Below are 6,379 nucleotides of genomic sequence, written 5' to 3'. Positions count from 1 at the left end.
CACTAGAAGGGATTCAAAGGCATATTTGAACAGGCAGAAGAAAGAATCTGTGAACTGAAAGACAGGACAATGGAAGTTATCGATTTTGAGGAACAGGTAAAGAAAAAAAGATGGAAGAAGGTGAACAGAGCCTCAGGGACCTGCTGTGAGACATCAAAATGCAGAACAATATATGCATTGTGGGAGTCACAGAAGAAAGGGAGAAATGAGTAGAGAAAATATTTGAAGAAATAATGGCCAAATTTGATGAAAGACATAAATATCCAAGAAGTTCAAGTAGGGACCCATACCAAGACATAGTATAACCAAACTGTTAAAAGCCTAAGATAAAAAGAGAATCTTGAACACAGCAAGAGGTAAATGCCTTGTCATATACAAGGGATCTTTGGTAAGATTACTAGCAGATTCATCTTCAAAAAGTTTGGAGGCTAGAAGGCAGTGGGTGGATATATTTAAAGTGCTAAAAGAAAAATATTTTAACTCAAGAATCCTATATCCAAAGCAAAACTGTTCTTTAAAAATGAAGGAGAAATTAAGACTTTCCCAGATAAACAAAACCTGGTGAAGTTTGTTACTAGTAGACCTACAAAAATGCTAAAAGGAGTCCCACAGGTTGAGATCAAAGGGCACTAGATGATAATATGAAATCTTTTTTATTTTTTTAAAATTTACATCCAAATTAGCATATAGTGAAACAATGATTTCAGGAGTAGATTCTTTAATGCCCTTACCCATTTAACCCATTCCCCCTCCTACAACCCCTCCAGTAACCCTCAGTTTGTTCTCCATATTTATGAGTCTCTTCTGTTTTGCCCCCCTCCCTGTTTTTATATTATTTTTGTTTCCCTTCCCTTATGTTCATCTGTTTTGTCTCTTAAAGTCCTCATATGAGTGAAGTCATATGATTTTTGTCTTTCTCTGACTGACTAATTTCACTTAGCACAATAGCCTCCAGTTCCATCCATGTAGTTGCAAATGGCAAGATTTCACCCTTTTTGATTGCCGAGTAATACTCTATTGTATATATATACCACATCTTCTTTTTCCATTCATCCATCTATGGACATTTGGGCTCTTTCCATACTTTGGCTATTGTTGATAGTGCTGCTATAAACATGGGGGTGCATGTGTCCCTTCGAAACAGCACACCTGTATCCTGTGGATAAAGGCTTAGTAGTGCAATTGCTGGGTCATAGGATAGTTCTATTTTTAGTTTTTTGAGGAACCTCCATACTGTTTTCCAGAGTGGTTGCACCAGCTTGCATTCCCAGATAATATGAAATCTTATGGAGAAACAAATATCACAGTAAAGGAAAATAAGTGGGCAATTATAAAAGCTAGTATTTTATAACTTTCTACTTTGTTTTATACATATATAAATATACACACACACATACATATCAGAAGATAAATGTGGAAATAGAGGACTTGACCACATCATTAAACCATTATATGTATATAATATATGAAAGTAATGCATTAAAAAACCAATTATTTGTTTTTAGACACACAAGGTATAAAGATGTAATTTTATGACATCAACAACTGAAAGGGTTGGGTAATAAAGCTATAAGAAAGCAGAGTTTTGTATGTTATTGAAGATTATATAAATTCAAATGAGTATTAAAACTTTAGGATGTTAAATGTAATCTCCATGATAACCACAAGGATAACAGCTATAGAATATACCCAGAAGGAAATGAGAAGGGAATTGAAATGTTTCACTACCAAAAAAATCAACTACACACAAAAGAAGATAGTAATGCAGGAAATGAGGGACAAAAAAAGCTATAAGGTATATAGAAAACAAATAATATGATGACAGAAGCAAGTCCCTCCTTATCACAGTAATTACTTTCAATGTAAATGGACTAAACTTTCCAGTCAAAAAACAAAAATTAGCAGAGTGGAAAAAAACACACTATCCCACTATACACTGGATAAGAGACTTACTTTGATCCAAAGACACAATCAGATTGAAACTGAAAGGATGGAAAAAGATATTCCAAAAGAGAGCAGGGATGGCTATAATAATATCAGATAAAATAGATTTTAAGTCAAAAAAGTTTACAAGAGGCAAAAAGGACAGTATATTAATAACAAGTTCAATACAGCCAGAATATATAACAATAATAAACATTTACACACCTAACAACAGACCATCAAAATACATGAAGTAAAAATTGACAGACTTGAAGGGAGAAATAGATAGTTCTATAATGATAGTTGGAGAATTCGATACCACACTCTCACTAATGGACAGAACAACCAGACAGAAGGTAAGTGTGGAAACAGAGGACTTAAATCATTAAACCAAACAGACATTTACAGAACACTCTACCCAATAACACAGAGTACAATTTCTCAAGTGTGCATAGGACATTGTCCAGGACAGACCATGTTAAGCCACACAGTAGGTCTCAACAGATTTTAAAGACAGATATGATACAAAATATCTTCTCTGGCCACAATAAGATGAAGTTAGAAACCAATAACAAAAGGAGAGGAGCCTGGGTGGTTCAGTCAGTTGAGCCTCTGACTCTCGGTTTCAGCTCAGGTCATGATCTCACAGTTTGTGGGATCAAGCCCCATGTCAGGTTCCATGCTGGAGCCTGCTTGGGATTCTCTCTCTCTCCCTGTCTCTCTGCATCTCCCCCACTCATACTCACCCTCTCTTGCTCTCTCTCACTCCCTCTCTCTCAAAATAAATAAAACTTAAAAAAAAAAGAAACCAGTAACAAAAGGAAAACTGGAAAATTCACAAATTTGTGGAAGTTAAACAATACATTGTTAAACAACCAATTGGTCAAAGAAAAAAATCACAGGTGAAATTGGAAAATACTTCGATATGAATGAAATGAAAATATAACACAACTTATGGGACACAGCAAAAGCAGTCCTAAGGGGAAATTTATACTATAAACACATTAAAAAAGATGAAAGATCTCAAATCAACAGCCTAATTTCACAACCTAAGGAACTAGAAAAAGAATAACAAAGTAAACTCACCTGGTAAAAGAAAGGAAATAATAAAAACTAAGGTAGAAGTGAAAGAAATAGGTAATAGGATAGAAAAACTAGAGAAAATAAATGAACCCGTAAGTTGGTTCTTGGGAAAGATCAACAAAATTGACAAAAATTTATCTTGACTGACTAGGCAAAACAGAAGACTCAAATAACTAAAATTGAAATGAGAGCAAAGACATTACTGATTTTAGAGAAATAAGGATTATGAGATTACTGTGAACAATAGCATATCAACAAATTGGATAACCTTGATGAGATGGATAAGTTTCTAGAAATACAAAACCTATCTAGACTATATCATGAAGAAATAGAACATCTGAATAGACTTTTATTTGGTAAGGAGATCGAGTCAGTATTAAAAAATCTCTCAACATAAAAAACCCCTGGACATGATGGTTTGATTGATGAATTCTACCAAACATTTAAAGAACCAACACCAATCCTTCTTAAACTTTTCCAAAAAATTTAAAAAGAAGGAACACTTTCTAACTTACTCTGAGGCTTATTATATGATACTATATTTATTTTATGATACTAAATCCGGACAAGGACACTGCAGGAAAAGAAAACTGCAGACAAATATTCCTATCAACATTGATTCAGGAACCCTCAACAAAACACTAGCAAACTAAATTCAGCAGTATTTTAAAAGGATTATACACCATGACCAAGAGAGATTTATTTCTAGGATGCAAAGATGGTTCTATATATGAAAAACAATTAATGTAATACATTACATTAACAGAATGAAAAATCCCACATGATCATCTAAATTGATGCAGAAAGGCATTTGACAAAATCCAACAATTTTTCATGAAAAAAAAGCACTCAACAAACTAGGCATGGAAGGAAATTACTTCAGTGTATTAAAAGGCATATATGAAAAACCCCAAGGCAGAAATCATATTCAATGGTGAAAGACTGAAAGCTTTTCCTCTAAGATCAGGAACAAGGCAAGGAAGCTCACTTTCACCTCTTTTGTTCAACACAAAAGTTCCATTCAGAGCAAGTAGGCAAGAAATAACAATAAAGGCATCCAAACAGGAAAAAATAAAATTATCTCTGTTGGCAGATGGTATGATCTTATATGTAGAACACCCTAATGATTCTACCAAAAATTTTTTGTTAGAACTAATTAACAAATTTACCAAAGTAGCAGGACACAAAATCAACAAACAGAAATCAGTTGTTCATCTACATACTAACAACGAATAGTCCAAAAAGGAATTTAAGAAAAACAATTCCATTCATGATGGTATCACAGGATGCTTAGAAATGATCTTAACCAAAGAGGTGAAAGACTTGTACAATGAGAACTACAAAATACTGCTGAAAAAAGTTAAAGAAGACACAAATAAATGTGAAGATATCCCATGTTTATGGAATAGAAGACTTCATATCATTACAATGTAAATACTACCCCAAACAATCTATAGATTAATTGCTATCAAAATGCCAACAACTTTTTTTCATAAATAGAAAAAAAATCCCAAAATTCATAAGGAACCTCAAGTGATTCTGAATAGCTAAAATCTCTTGGCAGAACAAAGCTGGAGGATTCATACTTCCTGACTTTTAAGACTTACCATATGTTACAGCTATCAAGAGTATGGCACTAGCATGAAGACAGACACATAGACCAATGGAATAGAATAGAGAGCCCAGAAATAAACACTTGCATACATGGTTAAATTATTTTCCACAAGAGGCTAAGGGCATTCAGTGGGTTAAAGAGTCTCTTCAACAAACTGTGTGGGGAAAACTGGATATAAACACGTAAAAGAATGAAGTTGGATTCTCACTCAAAACCATATACAAAAATTAACTAAGAATTATTTAAAGATCTAAACTTAAGACCTAAAAGTTAAAAACAAACAAACAAACAAATAAAAAAAAACTCTTAGAAGAAAATATAGGGCATAAGCTTTATGGCATTAGATTTGGCAATAATTTCTTGGATATGACATGAAGACACAGGCAACAAAAGCAAAAATACACAAGTTGAACTTTATGAGAAATAAAACTGTTGTGCATCAAAAGACACTATGAGCAGAGTAAAAGGCAACCCACAGAATGCAAGAACATATTTGCATATCAGATAACTGATAAGGAGTTAATATTAAAAATATAGAGAGAACTCCTGAAGCCCAATAACAGAAAAACAACCAATTCAAAAATGGACAAATGACTTGAGTAGACTTTTCTGAAAAGAAATTATAAAATGACCAATAGGCACGTGAAAAGATACACACCACAAATCATTAGGGAAATGCAAATCAAATTTATAATGAGATACTATGTCATACCCACTGGAATGGCTGCTATTTTTTTAAAAATACCCAGAAAGTAGTCAATGTTGGAGAGGATGTGGAGAAATTAGAGCCCTGTGCACTGTTAGTGGGAATGTACAGTCATTGTAGAAAACAGCATGGAGATTCCTCAAAAAAATTAAACATAGAATTACCATATCATCCATGGTGTTGGGAAAAATGGACAGCAACATGCAAAAGAAATGAAACTGGACCACTTTCGTACACCATACACAAAACTAAATTCAAAATGGATAAAAGACCTAAATGCGAGACTTGAAACCATAACCTAGAAGAGAACACAAGCAGTAATCTCTTTGATGTTGGCCATAGCAACTCTTTTCTAGATATGTCTCCTGAGGCAAGGGAAACAAAAGCAGAAACAAACTACTGGGACTTCGTCAAAATAAAAACCTTCTTCAGAGCAAAGGAAACAGTCAACAAAACTAAAAGGCAACTTACGGAATGGGAGAATATATCTGCAAATAACATATCTGATAAAGGGTTAGTATTCAAAATATATAAAGAATTTATAAAACTCAACACCCCAAAACCAAATAATTCAGTTAAAACATAGGAAGAAGACATGAATAGATATTGTTTCAAAGAAGGCATACAGATGGCCAACAGACCCATGAAAAGATTCTCAACATCACTGATTATCAGGGATACGCAAATCAAAACTGCAATGAGATATCACTTCTTACCTGTCAGAATGACTAAAATCAACAACAAGAAACAACAGGTGTTGGTGAGGATGTGGAGAAAGGATAACCCTCTTGCACTGTTGGTAGGAATGCAAACTGGAACAGCCACTGTGGAAAACATTATGGACCTTCCTCAAAAAGTTAAAAATAGAACTACCCTATGATCCAGCAATTGCACTAGTAGGTATTACCCAAAGTATACAAAAATACTAATTCAAAGGGATACAACACCCTGATGTTTATGGCAGCATTATCTACAATAGCCAAAATGTGGAAAGAGCCCAAATGTCCATTGATTGACGAATGGATAAAGAAGATGGATAAAATCAAAACCAC

This window comes from Panthera tigris, chromosome C2, assembly GCF_018350195.1.
Source record: "Panthera tigris isolate Pti1 chromosome C2, P.tigris_Pti1_mat1.1, whole genome shotgun sequence".
NCBI lineage: Eukaryota > Metazoa > Chordata > Mammalia > Carnivora > Felidae > Panthera > Panthera tigris.
This window is presented reverse-complemented; position numbering follows the sequence as displayed.